Raw genomic sequence first — 10,126 nt, 5'->3', positions numbered from 1 at the left:
TGTCTTTTACAGATCGAAATAAAAAAGCTTACAGCACCTGGGATTCCCAGGCGGTCTTCCATCCAAGTACTAACCAGGCCCTACTCTGCTTAGCTTCTGAGATCAGACGAGATCAGGCGGAGCCAGAGAGGTATGGCCGTAAGCAACTGTATGTCCTCTTCCTAATCTTTTAAAATGTGTCAAAGGTTTTGGAGTTTTGATAATGAAAAAGGAGTCACTTTCTAATGCCTTCTCGATTTCTTCCAGAGAGAGAAATGAAAAAGCTTACGGCACCTGGGATTCCCAGGCGGTCTTCCATCCAAGTACTAACCAGGCCCTACTCTGCTTAGCTTCTGAGATCAGACGAGATCAGGCGGAGCCAGAGAGGTATGGCCGTAAGCAACTGTATGTCCTCTACCTAATCTTTTAAAATGTGTCAAAGGTTTTGTAGTTTTGACAATTAAATGGAGTCACTTTCTAAGGCCTTCTCTGTGTCTTTTACAGATCGAAATGAAAAAGCTTACAGCACCTGGGATTCCCAGGCGGTCTTCCATCCAAGTACTAACCAGGTCCTACTCTGCTTAGCTTCTGAGATCAGACGAGATCAGGCGAAGCCAGAGAGGTATGGCCGTAAGCAACTGTATGTCCTCTTCCTAATATTTTAAAATGTGTCAAAGGTTTTGGAGTTTAGATAATGAAAAAGGAGTCACTTTCTAATGCCTTCTCGATTTCTTCCAGAGAGAGAAATGAAAAAGCTTACGGCACCTGGGATTCCCAGGCGGTCTTCCATCCAAGTACTAACCAGGCCCTACTCTGCTTAGCTTCTGAGATCTGACGAGATCAGGCGGAGCCAGAGAGGTATGGCCGTAAGCAACTGTATGTCCTCTTCCTAATCTTTTAAAATGTGTCAAAGGTTTTGTAGTTTTGACAATGAAATGGAGTCACTTTCTAAGGCCTTCTCTGTGTCTTTTACAGATCGAAATGAAAAAGCTTACAGCACCTGGGATTCCCAGGCGGTCTTCCATCCAAGTACTAACCAGGCCCTACTCTGCTTAGCTTCTGAGATCAGACGAGATCAGGCCGAGCCAGAGAGGTATGGCCGTAAGCAACTGTATGTCCTCTTCCTAATCTTTTAAAATGTGTCAAAGGTTTTGGAGTTTTGATAATGAAAAAGGAGTCACTTTCTAATGCCTTCTCGATTTCTTCCAGAGAGAGAAATGAAAAAGCTTACGGCACCTGGGATTCCCAGGCGGTCTTCCATCCAAGTACTAACCAGGCCCTACTCTGCTTAGCTTCTGAGATCTGACGAGATCAGGCGGAGCCAGAGAGGTATGGCCATAAGCAACTGTATGTCCTCTTCCTAATCTTTTAAAATGTGTCAAAGGTTTTGTAGTTTTGACAATGAAATGGAGTCACTTTCTAAGGCCTTCTCTGTGTCTTTTACAGATAGAAATGAAAAAGCTTACGGCACCTGGGATTCCCAGGCGGTCTTCCATCCAAGTACTAACCAGGCCCTACTCTGCTTAGCTTCTGAGATCAGACGAGATCAGGCGGAGCCAGAGAGGTATGGTCGTAAGCAACTGTATGTCCTCTACCTAATCTTTTAAAATGTGTCAAAGGTTTTGTAGTTTTGACAATTAAATGGAGTCACTTTCTAAGGCCTTCTCTGTGTCTTTTACAGATCGAAATGAAAAAGCTTACAGCACCTGGGATTCCCAGGCGGTCTTCCATCCAAGTACTAACCAGGCCCTACTCTGCTTAGCTTCTGAGATCTGACGAGATCAGGCGGAGCCAGAGAGGTATGGCCGTAAGCAACTGTATGTCCTCTACCTAATCTTTTAAAATGTGTCAAAGGTTTTGTAGTTTTGACAATTAAATGGAGTCACTTTCTAAGGCCTTCTCTGTGTCTTTTACAGATCGAAATGAAAAAGCTTACAGCACCTGGGATTCCCAGGCGGTCTTCCATCCAAGTACTAACCAGGCCCTACTCTGCTTAGCTTCTGAGATCAGACGAGATCAGGCGAAGCCAGAGAGGTATGGCCGTAAGCAACTGTATGTCCTCTTCCTAATATTTTAAAATGTGTCAAAGGTTTTGGAGTTTAGATAATGAAAAAGGAGTCACTTTCTAATGCCTTCTCGATTTCTTCCAGAGAGAGAAATGAAAAAGCTTACGGCACCTGGGATTCCCAGGCGGTCTTCCATCCAAGTACTAACCAGGCCCTACTCTGCTTAGCTTCTGAGATCTGACGAGATCAGGCGGAGCCAGAGAGGTATGGCCGTAAGCAACTGTATGTCCTCTACCTAATCTTTTAAAATGTGTCAAAGGTTTTGGAGTTTTGACAATGAAATGGAGTCACTTTCTAAGTTCTTCTTTGTGTCTTTTACAGATCGAAATAAAAAAGCTTACAGCACCTGGGATTCCCAGGCGGTCTTCCATCCAAGTACTAACCAGGCCCTACTCTGCTTAGCTTCTGAGATCAGACGAGATCAGGCGGAGCCAGAGAGGTATGGCCGTAAGCAACTGTATGTCCTCTTCCTAATCTTTTAAAATGTGTCAAAGGTTTTGGAGTTTTGATAATGAAAAAGGAGTCACTTTCTAATGCCTTCTCGATTTCTTCCAGAGAGAGAAATGAAAAAGCTTACGGCACCTGGGATTCCCAGGCGGTCTTCCATCCAAGTACTAACCAGGCCCTACTCTGCTTAGCTTCTGAGATCTGACGAGATCAGGCGGAGCCAGAGAGGTATGGCCGTAAGCAACTGTATGTCCTCTACCTAATCTTTTAAAATGTGTCAAAGGTTTTGTAGTTTTGACAATTAAATGGAGTCACTTTCTAAGGCCTTCTCTGTGTCTTTTACAGATCGAAATGAAAAAGCTTACAGCACCTGGGATTCCCATGCGGTCTTCCATCCAAGTACTAACCAGGCCCTACTCTGCTTAGCTTCTGAGATCAGACGAGATCAGGCGAAGCCAGAGAGGTATGGCCGTAAGCAACTGTATGTCCTCTTCCTAATATTTTAAAATGTGTCAAAGGTTTTGGAGTTTAGATAATGAAAAAGGAGTCACTTTCTAATGCCTTCTCGATTTCTTCCAGAGAGAGAAATGAAAAAGCTTACGGCACCTGGGATTCCCAGGCGGTCTTCCATCCAAGTACTAACCAGGCCCTACTCTGCTTAGCTTCTGAGATCAGACGAGATCAGGCGGAGCCAGAGAGGTATGGCCATAAGCAACTGTATGTCCTCTTCCTAATCTTTTAAAATGTGTCAAAGGTTTTGGAGTTTTGATAATGAAAAAGGAGTCACTTTCTAATGCCTTCTCGATTTCTTCCAGAGAGAGAAATGAAAAAGCTTACGGCACCTGGGATTCCCAGGCGGTCTTCCATCCAAGTACTAACCAGGCCCTACTCTGCTTAGCTTCTGAGATCTGACGAGATCAGGCGGAGCCAGAGAGGTATGGCCGTAAGCAACTGTATGTCCTCTACCTAATCTTTTAAAATGTGTCAAAGGTTTTGTAGTTTTGACAATTAAATGGAGTCACTTTCTAAGGCCTTCTCTGTGTCTTTTACAGATCGAAATGAAAAAGCTTACAGCACCTGGGATTCCCAGGCGGTCTTCCATCCAAGTACTAACCAGGCCCTACTCTGCTTAGCTTCTGAGATCAGACGAGATCAGGCGAAGCCAGAGAGGTATGGCCGTAAGCAACTGTATGTCCTCTTCCTAATATTTTAAAATGTGTCAAAGGTTTTGGAGTTTAGATAATGAAAAAGGAGTCACTTTCTAATGCCTTCTCGATTTCTTCCAGAGAGAGAAATGAAAAAGCTTACGGCACCTGGGATTCCCAGGCGGTCTTCCATCCAAGTACTAACCAGGCCCTACTCTGCTTAGCTTCTGAGATCTGACGAGATCAGGCGGAGCCAGAGAGGTATGGCCGTAAGCAACTGTATGTCCTCTACCTAATCTTTTAAAATGTGTCAAAGGTTTTGGAGTTTTGACAATGAAATGGAGTCACTTTCTAAGTTCTTCTTTGTGTCTTTTACAGATCGAAATAAAAAAGCTTACAGCACCTGGGATTCCCAGGCGGTCTTCCATCCAAGTACTAACCAGGCCCTACTCTGCTTAGCTTCTGAGATCAGACGAGATCAGGCGGAGCCAGAGAGGTATGGCCGTAAGCAACTGTATGTCCTCTTCCTAATCTTTTAAAATGTGTCAAAGGTTTTGGAGTTTTGATAATGAAAAAGGAGTCACTTTCTAATGCCTTCTCGATTTCTTCCAGAGAGAGAAATGAAAAAGCTTACGGCACCTGGGATTCCCAGGCGGTCTTCCATCCAAGTACTAACCAGGCCCTACTCTGCTTAGCTTCTGAGATCTGACGAGATCAGGCGGAGCCAGAGAGGTATGGCCGTAAGCAACTGTATGTCCTCTACCTAATCTTTTAAAATGTGTCAAAGGTTTTGTAGTTTTGACAATTAAATGGAGTCACTTTCTAAGGCCTTCTCTGTGTCTTTTACAGATCGAAATGAAAAAGCTTACAGCACCTGGGATTCCCATGCGGTCTTCCATCCAAGTACTAACCAGGCCCTACTCTGCTTAGCTTCTGAGATCAGACGAGATCAGGCGAAGCCAGAGAGGTATGGCCGTAAGCAACTGTATGTCCTCTTCCTAATATTTTAAAATGTGTCAAAGGTTTTGGAGTTTAGATAATGAAAAAGGAGTCACTTTCTAATGCCTTCTCGATTTCTTCCAGAGAGAGAAATGAAAAAGCTTACGGCACCTGGGATTCCCAGGCGGTCTTCCATCCAAGTACTAACCAGGCCCTACTCTGCTTAGCTTCTGAGATCAGACGAGATCAGGCGGAGCCAGAGAGGTATGGCCATAAGCAACTGTATGTCCTCTTCCTAATCTTTTAAAATGTGTCAAAGGTTTTGGAGTTTTGATAATGAAAAAGGAGTCACTTTCTAATGCCTTCTCGATTTCTTCCAGAGAGAGAAATGAAAAAGCTTACGGCACCTGGGATTCCCAGGCGGTCTTCCATCCAAGTACTAACCAGGCCCTACTCTGCTTAGCTTCTGAGATCTGACGAGATCAGGCGGAGCCAGAGAGGTATGGCCGTAAGCAACTGTATGTCCTCTACCTAATCTTTTAAAATGTGTCAAAGGTTTTGTAGTTTTGACAATTAAATGGAGTCACTTTCTAAGGCCTTCTCTGTGTCTTTTACAGATCGAAATGAAAAAGCTTACAGCACCTGGGATTCCCAGGCGGTCTTCCATCCAAGTACTAACCAGGCCCTACTCTGCTTAGCTTCTGAGATCAGACGAGATCAGGCGAAGCCAGAGAGGTATGGCCGTAAGCAACTGTATGTCCTCTTCCTAATATTTTAAAATGTGTCAAAGGTTTTGGAGTTTAGATAATGAAAAAGGAGTCACTTTCTAATGCCTTCTCGATTTCTTCCAGAGAGAGAAATGAAAAAGCTTACGGCACCTGGGATTCCCAGGCGGTCTTCCATCCAAGTACTAACCAGGCCCTACTCTGCTTAGCTTCTGAGATCTGACGAGATCAGGCGGAGCCAGAGAGGTATGGCCGTAAGCAACTGTATGTCCTCTTCCTAATCTTTTAAAATGTGTCAAAGGTTTTGTAGTTTTGACAATGAAATGGAGTCACTTTCTAAGGCCTTCTCTGTGTCTTTTACAGATCGAAATGAAAAAGCTTACAGCACCTGGGATTCCCAGGCGGTCTTCCATCCAAGTACTAACCAGGCCCTACTCTGCTTAGCTTCTGAGATCTGACGAGATCAGGCGGAGCCAGAGAGGTATGGCCGTAAGCAACTGTATGTCCTCTACCTAATCTTTTAAAATGTGTCAAAGGTTTTGTAGTTTTGACAATTAAATGGAGTCACTTTCTAAGGCCTTCTCTGTGTCTTTTACAGATCGAAATGAAAAAGCTTACAGCACCTGGGATTCCCAGGCGGTCTTCCATCCAAGTACTAACCAGGCCCTACTCTGCTTAGCTTCTGAGATCTGACGAGATCAGGCGGAGCCAGAGAGGTATGGCCGTAAGCAACTGTATGTCCTCTACCTAATCTTTTAAAATGTGTCAAAGGTTTTGGAGTTTTGACAATGAAATGGAGTCACTTTCTAAGTTCTTCTTTGTGTCTTTTACAGATCGAAATAAAAAAGCTTACAGCACCTGGGATTCCCAGGCGGTCTTCCATCCAAGTACTAACCAGGCCCTACTCTGCTTAGCTTCTGAGATCAGACGAGATCAGGCGGAGCCAGAGAGGTATGGCCGTAAGCAACTGTATGTCCTCTTCCTAATCTTTTAAAATGTGTCAAAGGTTTTGGAGTTTTGATAATGAAAAAGGAGTCACTTTCTAATGCCTTCTCGATTTCTTCCAGAGAGAGAAATGAAAAAGCTTACGGCACCTGGGATTCCCAGGCGGTCTTCCATCCAAGTACTAACCAGGCCCTACTCTGCTTAGCTTCTGAGATCTGACGAGATCAGGCGGAGCCAGAGAGGTATGGCCGTAAGCAACTGTATGTCCTCTACCTAATCTTTTAAAATGTGTCAAAGGTTTTGTAGTTTTGACAATTAAATGGAGTCACTTTCTAAGGCCTTCTCTGTGTCTTTTACAGATCGAAATGAAAAAGCTTACAGCACCTGGGATTCCCAGGCGGTCTTCCATCCAAGTACTAACCAGGCCCTACTCTGCTTAGCTTCTGAGATCAGACGAGATCAGGCGAAGCCAGAGAGGTATGGCCGTAAGCAACTGTATGTCCTCTTCCTAATATTTTAAAATGTGTCAAAGGTTTTGGAGTTTAGATAATGAAAAAGGAGTCACTTTCTAATGCCTTCTCGATTTCTTCCAGAGAGAGAAATGAAAAAGCTTACGGCACCTGGGATTCCCAGGCGGTCTTCCATCCAAGTACTAACCAGGCCCTACTCTGCTTAGCTTCTGAGATCAGACGAGATCAGGCGGAGCCAGAGAGGTATGGCCGTAAGCAACTGTATGTCCTCTTCCTAATCTTTTAAAATGTGTCAAAGGTTTTGGAGTTTTGATAATGAAAAAGGAGTCACTTTCTAATGCCTTCTCGATTTCTTCCAGAGAGAGAAATGAAAAAGCTTACGGCACCTGGGATTCCCAGGCGGTCTTCCATCCAAGTACTAACCAGGCCCTACTCTGCTTAGCTTCTGAGATCTGACGAGATCAGGCGGAGCCGGAGAGGTATGGCCGTAAGCAACTGTATGTCCTCTACCTAATCTTTTAAAATGTGTCAAAGGTTTTGTAGTTTTGACAATTAAATGGAGTCACTTTCTAAGGCCTTCTCTGTGTCTTTTACAGATCGAAATGAAAAAGCTTACAGCACCTGGGATTCCCAGGCGGTCTTCCATCCAAGTACTAACCAGGCCCTACTCTGCTTAGCTTCTGAGATCAGACGAGATCAGGCGAAGCCAGAGAGGTATGGCCGTAAGCAACTGTATGTCCTCTTCCTAATATTTTAAAATGTGTCAAAGGTTTTGGAGTTTAGATAATGAAAAAGGAGTCACTTTCTTATGCCTTCTCGATTTCTTCCAGAGAGAGAAATGAAAAAGCTTACGGCACCTGGGATTCCCAGGCGGTCTTCCATCCAAGTACTAACCAGGCCCTACTCTGCTTAGCTTCTGAGATCAGACGAGATCAGGCGGAGCCAGAGAGGTATGGCCGTAAGCAACTGTATGTCCTCTTCCTAATCTTTTAAAATGTGTCAAAGGTTTTGGAGTTTTGATAATGAAAAAGGAGTCACTTTCTAATGCCTTCTCGATTTCTTCCAGAGAGAGAAATGAAAAAGCTTACGGCACCTGGGATTCCCAGGCGGTCTTCCATCCAAGTACTAACCAGGCCCTACTCTGCTTAGCTTCTGAGATCTGATGAGATCAGGCGGAGCCAGAGAGGTATGGCCGTAAGCAACTGTATGTCCTCTTCCTAATCTTTTAAAATGTGTCAAAGGTTTTGTAGTTTTGACAATGAAATGGAGTCACTTTCTAAGGCCTTCTCTGTGTCTTTTACAGATCGAAATGAAAAAGCTTACAGCACCTGGGATTCCCAGGCGGTCTTCCATCCAAGTACTAACCAGGCCCTACTCTGCTTAGCTTCTGAGATCAGACGAGATCAGGCGGAGCCAGAGAGGTATGGCCGTAAGCAACTGTATGTCCTCTACCTAATCTTTTAAAATGTGTCAAAGGTTTTGGAGTTTTGACAATGAAATGGAGTCACTTTCTAAGTTCTTCTTTGTGTCTTTTACAGATCGAAATAAAAAAGCTTACAGCACCTGGGATTCCCAGGCGGTCTTCCATCCAAGTACTAACCAGGCCCTACTCTGCTTAGCTTCTGAGATCAGACGAGATCAGGCGAAGCCAGAGAGGTATGGCCGTAAGCAACTGTATGTCCTCTTCCTAATATTTTAAAATGTGTCAAAGGTTTTGGAGTTTAGATAATGAAAAAGGAGTCACTTTCTAATGCCTTCTCGATTTCTTCCAGAGAGAGAAATGAAAAAGCTTACGGCACCTGGGATTCCCAGGCGGTCTTCCATCCAAGTACTAACCAGGCCCTACTCTGCTTAGCTTCTGAGATCTGACGAGATCAGGCGGAGCCAGAGAGGTATGGCCGTAAGCAACTGTATGTCCTCTTCCTAATCTTTTAAAATGTGTCAAAGGTTTTGTAGTTTTGACAATGAAATGGAGTCACTTTCTAAGGCCTTCTCTGTGTCTTTTACAGATCGAAATGAAAAAGCTTACAGCACCTGGGATTCCCAGGCGGTCTTCCATCCAAGTACTAACCAGGCCCTACTCTGCTTAGCTTCTGAGATCAGACGAGATCAGGCCGAGCCAGAGAGGTATGGCCGTAAGCAACTGTATGTCCTCTTCCTAATCTTTTAAAATGTGTCAAAGGTTTTGGAGTTTTGATAATGAAAAAGGAGTCACTTTCTAATGCCTTCTCGATTTCTTCCAGAGAGAGAAATGAAAAAGCTTACGGCACCTGGGATTCCCAGGCGGTCTTCCATCCAAGTACTAACCAGGCCCTACTCTGCTTAGCTTCTGAGATCTGACGAGATCAGGCGGAGCCAGAGAGGTATGGCCGTAAGCAACTGTATGTCCTCTTCCTAATCTTTTAAAATGTGTCAAAGGTTTTGTAGTTTTGACAATGAAATGGAGTCACTTTCTAAGGCCTTCTCTGTGTCTTTTACAGATCGAAATGAAAAAGCTTACAGCACCTGGGATTCCCAGGCGGTCTTCCATCCAAGTACTAACCAGGCCCTACTCTGCTTAGCTTCTGAGATCAGACGAGATCAGGCGGAGCCAGAGAGGTATGGCCGTAAGCAACTGTATGTCCTCTACCTAATCTTTTAAAATGTGTCAAAGGTTTTGTAGTTTTGACAATGAAATGGAGTCACTTTCTAAGGCCTTCTCTGTGTCTTTTACAGATAGAAATGAAAAAGCTTACGGCACCTGGGATTCCCAGGCGGTCTTCCATCCAAGTACTAACCAGGCCCTACTCTGCTTAGCTTCTGAGATCAGACGAGATCAGGCGGAGCCAGAGAGGTATGGCCGTAAGCAACTGTATGTCCTCTACCTAATCTTTTAAAATGTGTCAAAGGTTTTGTAGTTTTGACAATGAAATGGAGTCACTTTCTAAGGCCTTCTCTGTGTCTTTTACAGATCGAAATGAAAAAGCTTACAGCACCTGGGATTCCCAGGCGGTCTTCCATCCAAGTACTAACCAGGCCCTACTCTGCTTAGCTTCTGAGATCAGACGAGATCAGGCGAAGCCAGAGAGGTATGGCCGTAAGCAACTGTATGTCCTCTTCCTAATATTTTAAAATGTGTCAAAGGTTTTGGAGTTTAGATAATGAAAAAGGAGTCACTTTCTAATGCCTTCTCGATTTCTTCCAGAGAGAGAAATGAAAAAGCTTACGGCACCTGGGATTCCCAGGCGGTCTTCCATCCAAGTACTAACCAGGCCCTACTCTGCTTAGCTTCTGAGATCTGACGAGATCAGGCGGAGCCAGAGAGGTATGGCCGTAAGCAACTGTATGTCCTCTTCCTAATCTTTTAAAATGTGTCAAAGGTTTTGTAGTTTTGACAATGAAATGGAGTCACTTTCTAAGGCCTTCTCTGT

General features: G+C 44.3%; 43 non-coding genes across 43 annotated transcripts; all 43 read right to left on the bottom strand.

Moving 5' to 3' along the window:
• Nucleotides 1–25: 25 nt before the first annotated feature.
• LOC144395262 (5S ribosomal RNA) lies at nt 26–144 on the bottom strand. The gene has a single exon (XR_013457396.1). It is a non-coding gene; the product is annotated as a 5S ribosomal RNA (ribosomal RNA).
• A 117-nt stretch (nt 145–261) lies between these two features.
• On the bottom strand, nt 262–380 carry LOC144401059 (5S ribosomal RNA). The gene has a single exon (XR_013462994.1). It is a non-coding gene; the product is annotated as a 5S ribosomal RNA (ribosomal RNA).
• Nucleotides 381–496: 116 nt separating this feature from the next.
• On the bottom strand, nt 497–615 carry LOC144398136 (5S ribosomal RNA). The gene has a single exon (XR_013460283.1). It is a non-coding gene; the product is annotated as a 5S ribosomal RNA (ribosomal RNA).
• A 117-nt stretch (nt 616–732) lies between these two features.
• LOC144400968 (5S ribosomal RNA) lies at nt 733–851 on the bottom strand. Its single transcript, XR_013462903.1, has one exon. It is a non-coding gene; the product is annotated as a 5S ribosomal RNA (ribosomal RNA).
• Nucleotides 852–967: 116 nt separating this feature from the next.
• LOC144399161 (5S ribosomal RNA) lies at nt 968–1,086 on the bottom strand. Its single transcript, XR_013461306.1, has one exon. It is a non-coding gene; the product is annotated as a 5S ribosomal RNA (ribosomal RNA).
• A 117-nt stretch (nt 1,087–1,203) lies between these two features.
• Nucleotides 1,204–1,322, bottom strand: LOC144396995 (5S ribosomal RNA). Its single transcript, XR_013459141.1, has one exon. It is a non-coding gene; the product is annotated as a 5S ribosomal RNA (ribosomal RNA).
• Nucleotides 1,323–1,438: 116 nt separating this feature from the next.
• LOC144398358 (5S ribosomal RNA) lies at nt 1,439–1,557 on the bottom strand. Its single transcript, XR_013460505.1, has one exon. It is a non-coding gene; the product is annotated as a 5S ribosomal RNA (ribosomal RNA).
• Nucleotides 1,558–1,673: 116 nt separating this feature from the next.
• LOC144405022 (5S ribosomal RNA) lies at nt 1,674–1,792 on the bottom strand. Its single transcript, XR_013466963.1, has one exon. It is a non-coding gene; the product is annotated as a 5S ribosomal RNA (ribosomal RNA).
• Nucleotides 1,793–1,908: 116 nt separating this feature from the next.
• LOC144390755 (5S ribosomal RNA) lies at nt 1,909–2,027 on the bottom strand. Its single transcript, XR_013454595.1, has one exon. It is a non-coding gene; the product is annotated as a 5S ribosomal RNA (ribosomal RNA).
• A 117-nt stretch (nt 2,028–2,144) lies between these two features.
• On the bottom strand, nt 2,145–2,263 carry LOC144400957 (5S ribosomal RNA). Its single transcript, XR_013462892.1, has one exon. It is a non-coding gene; the product is annotated as a 5S ribosomal RNA (ribosomal RNA).
• Nucleotides 2,264–2,379: 116 nt separating this feature from the next.
• On the bottom strand, nt 2,380–2,498 carry LOC144395261 (5S ribosomal RNA). The gene has a single exon (XR_013457395.1). It is a non-coding gene; the product is annotated as a 5S ribosomal RNA (ribosomal RNA).
• Nucleotides 2,499–2,615: 117 nt separating this feature from the next.
• Nucleotides 2,616–2,734, bottom strand: LOC144400946 (5S ribosomal RNA). The gene has a single exon (XR_013462881.1). It is a non-coding gene; the product is annotated as a 5S ribosomal RNA (ribosomal RNA).
• Nucleotides 2,735–2,850: 116 nt separating this feature from the next.
• Nucleotides 2,851–2,969, bottom strand: LOC144397006 (5S ribosomal RNA). The gene has a single exon (XR_013459152.1). It is a non-coding gene; the product is annotated as a 5S ribosomal RNA (ribosomal RNA).
• A 117-nt stretch (nt 2,970–3,086) lies between these two features.
• LOC144397023 (5S ribosomal RNA) lies at nt 3,087–3,205 on the bottom strand. Its single transcript, XR_013459169.1, has one exon. It is a non-coding gene; the product is annotated as a 5S ribosomal RNA (ribosomal RNA).
• Nucleotides 3,206–3,322: 117 nt separating this feature from the next.
• On the bottom strand, nt 3,323–3,441 carry LOC144400935 (5S ribosomal RNA). The gene has a single exon (XR_013462870.1). It is a non-coding gene; the product is annotated as a 5S ribosomal RNA (ribosomal RNA).
• Nucleotides 3,442–3,557: 116 nt separating this feature from the next.
• LOC144390752 (5S ribosomal RNA) lies at nt 3,558–3,676 on the bottom strand. Its single transcript, XR_013454594.1, has one exon. It is a non-coding gene; the product is annotated as a 5S ribosomal RNA (ribosomal RNA).
• Nucleotides 3,677–3,793: 117 nt separating this feature from the next.
• LOC144400924 (5S ribosomal RNA) lies at nt 3,794–3,912 on the bottom strand. Its single transcript, XR_013462859.1, has one exon. It is a non-coding gene; the product is annotated as a 5S ribosomal RNA (ribosomal RNA).
• A 116-nt stretch (nt 3,913–4,028) lies between these two features.
• LOC144395256 (5S ribosomal RNA) lies at nt 4,029–4,147 on the bottom strand. The gene has a single exon (XR_013457394.1). It is a non-coding gene; the product is annotated as a 5S ribosomal RNA (ribosomal RNA).
• Nucleotides 4,148–4,264: 117 nt separating this feature from the next.
• On the bottom strand, nt 4,265–4,383 carry LOC144400913 (5S ribosomal RNA). Its single transcript, XR_013462848.1, has one exon. It is a non-coding gene; the product is annotated as a 5S ribosomal RNA (ribosomal RNA).
• Nucleotides 4,384–4,499: 116 nt separating this feature from the next.
• On the bottom strand, nt 4,500–4,618 carry LOC144397005 (5S ribosomal RNA). Its single transcript, XR_013459151.1, has one exon. It is a non-coding gene; the product is annotated as a 5S ribosomal RNA (ribosomal RNA).
• Nucleotides 4,619–4,735: 117 nt separating this feature from the next.
• Nucleotides 4,736–4,854, bottom strand: LOC144397022 (5S ribosomal RNA). Its single transcript, XR_013459168.1, has one exon. It is a non-coding gene; the product is annotated as a 5S ribosomal RNA (ribosomal RNA).
• Nucleotides 4,855–4,971: 117 nt separating this feature from the next.
• Nucleotides 4,972–5,090, bottom strand: LOC144400901 (5S ribosomal RNA). Its single transcript, XR_013462836.1, has one exon. It is a non-coding gene; the product is annotated as a 5S ribosomal RNA (ribosomal RNA).
• A 116-nt stretch (nt 5,091–5,206) lies between these two features.
• On the bottom strand, nt 5,207–5,325 carry LOC144390751 (5S ribosomal RNA). Its single transcript, XR_013454593.1, has one exon. It is a non-coding gene; the product is annotated as a 5S ribosomal RNA (ribosomal RNA).
• Nucleotides 5,326–5,442: 117 nt separating this feature from the next.
• LOC144400890 (5S ribosomal RNA) lies at nt 5,443–5,561 on the bottom strand. Its single transcript, XR_013462825.1, has one exon. It is a non-coding gene; the product is annotated as a 5S ribosomal RNA (ribosomal RNA).
• A 116-nt stretch (nt 5,562–5,677) lies between these two features.
• Nucleotides 5,678–5,796, bottom strand: LOC144405021 (5S ribosomal RNA). The gene has a single exon (XR_013466962.1). It is a non-coding gene; the product is annotated as a 5S ribosomal RNA (ribosomal RNA).
• Nucleotides 5,797–5,912: 116 nt separating this feature from the next.
• LOC144405020 (5S ribosomal RNA) lies at nt 5,913–6,031 on the bottom strand. The gene has a single exon (XR_013466961.1). It is a non-coding gene; the product is annotated as a 5S ribosomal RNA (ribosomal RNA).
• A 116-nt stretch (nt 6,032–6,147) lies between these two features.
• Nucleotides 6,148–6,266, bottom strand: LOC144395254 (5S ribosomal RNA). Its single transcript, XR_013457393.1, has one exon. It is a non-coding gene; the product is annotated as a 5S ribosomal RNA (ribosomal RNA).
• Nucleotides 6,267–6,383: 117 nt separating this feature from the next.
• LOC144400879 (5S ribosomal RNA) lies at nt 6,384–6,502 on the bottom strand. Its single transcript, XR_013462814.1, has one exon. It is a non-coding gene; the product is annotated as a 5S ribosomal RNA (ribosomal RNA).
• Nucleotides 6,503–6,618: 116 nt separating this feature from the next.
• LOC144390746 (5S ribosomal RNA) lies at nt 6,619–6,737 on the bottom strand. The gene has a single exon (XR_013454591.1). It is a non-coding gene; the product is annotated as a 5S ribosomal RNA (ribosomal RNA).
• Nucleotides 6,738–6,854: 117 nt separating this feature from the next.
• LOC144401058 (5S ribosomal RNA) lies at nt 6,855–6,973 on the bottom strand. Its single transcript, XR_013462993.1, has one exon. It is a non-coding gene; the product is annotated as a 5S ribosomal RNA (ribosomal RNA).
• Nucleotides 6,974–7,090: 117 nt separating this feature from the next.
• On the bottom strand, nt 7,091–7,209 carry LOC144398169 (5S ribosomal RNA). The gene has a single exon (XR_013460316.1). It is a non-coding gene; the product is annotated as a 5S ribosomal RNA (ribosomal RNA).
• Nucleotides 7,210–7,325: 116 nt separating this feature from the next.
• LOC144390744 (5S ribosomal RNA) lies at nt 7,326–7,444 on the bottom strand. Its single transcript, XR_013454589.1, has one exon. It is a non-coding gene; the product is annotated as a 5S ribosomal RNA (ribosomal RNA).
• A 117-nt stretch (nt 7,445–7,561) lies between these two features.
• On the bottom strand, nt 7,562–7,680 carry LOC144401056 (5S ribosomal RNA). The gene has a single exon (XR_013462991.1). It is a non-coding gene; the product is annotated as a 5S ribosomal RNA (ribosomal RNA).
• A 117-nt stretch (nt 7,681–7,797) lies between these two features.
• Nucleotides 7,798–7,916, bottom strand: LOC144401241 (5S ribosomal RNA). Its single transcript, XR_013463176.1, has one exon. It is a non-coding gene; the product is annotated as a 5S ribosomal RNA (ribosomal RNA).
• A 116-nt stretch (nt 7,917–8,032) lies between these two features.
• On the bottom strand, nt 8,033–8,151 carry LOC144395250 (5S ribosomal RNA). The gene has a single exon (XR_013457392.1). It is a non-coding gene; the product is annotated as a 5S ribosomal RNA (ribosomal RNA).
• Nucleotides 8,152–8,267: 116 nt separating this feature from the next.
• Nucleotides 8,268–8,386, bottom strand: LOC144390743 (5S ribosomal RNA). Its single transcript, XR_013454588.1, has one exon. It is a non-coding gene; the product is annotated as a 5S ribosomal RNA (ribosomal RNA).
• Nucleotides 8,387–8,503: 117 nt separating this feature from the next.
• On the bottom strand, nt 8,504–8,622 carry LOC144400868 (5S ribosomal RNA). The gene has a single exon (XR_013462803.1). It is a non-coding gene; the product is annotated as a 5S ribosomal RNA (ribosomal RNA).
• A 116-nt stretch (nt 8,623–8,738) lies between these two features.
• On the bottom strand, nt 8,739–8,857 carry LOC144399160 (5S ribosomal RNA). The gene has a single exon (XR_013461305.1). It is a non-coding gene; the product is annotated as a 5S ribosomal RNA (ribosomal RNA).
• A 117-nt stretch (nt 8,858–8,974) lies between these two features.
• LOC144400857 (5S ribosomal RNA) lies at nt 8,975–9,093 on the bottom strand. Its single transcript, XR_013462792.1, has one exon. It is a non-coding gene; the product is annotated as a 5S ribosomal RNA (ribosomal RNA).
• A 116-nt stretch (nt 9,094–9,209) lies between these two features.
• On the bottom strand, nt 9,210–9,328 carry LOC144395246 (5S ribosomal RNA). Its single transcript, XR_013457389.1, has one exon. It is a non-coding gene; the product is annotated as a 5S ribosomal RNA (ribosomal RNA).
• A 116-nt stretch (nt 9,329–9,444) lies between these two features.
• On the bottom strand, nt 9,445–9,563 carry LOC144401055 (5S ribosomal RNA). The gene has a single exon (XR_013462990.1). It is a non-coding gene; the product is annotated as a 5S ribosomal RNA (ribosomal RNA).
• A 116-nt stretch (nt 9,564–9,679) lies between these two features.
• LOC144390740 (5S ribosomal RNA) lies at nt 9,680–9,798 on the bottom strand. Its single transcript, XR_013454587.1, has one exon. It is a non-coding gene; the product is annotated as a 5S ribosomal RNA (ribosomal RNA).
• Nucleotides 9,799–9,915: 117 nt separating this feature from the next.
• LOC144400846 (5S ribosomal RNA) lies at nt 9,916–10,034 on the bottom strand. The gene has a single exon (XR_013462781.1). It is a non-coding gene; the product is annotated as a 5S ribosomal RNA (ribosomal RNA).
• Nucleotides 10,035–10,126: the final 92 nt, after the last annotated feature.

The sequence above is a fragment of the Gasterosteus aculeatus genome, chromosome 2 (genome assembly GCF_964276395.1).
Source record: "Gasterosteus aculeatus chromosome 2, fGasAcu3.hap1.1, whole genome shotgun sequence".
In the NCBI taxonomy this organism is placed as follows: domain Eukaryota; kingdom Metazoa; phylum Chordata; class Actinopteri; order Perciformes; family Gasterosteidae; genus Gasterosteus; species Gasterosteus aculeatus.
Note: the sequence above shows the minus strand (reverse complement) of the source record. Positions and strands in the feature narration are given on the sequence as shown.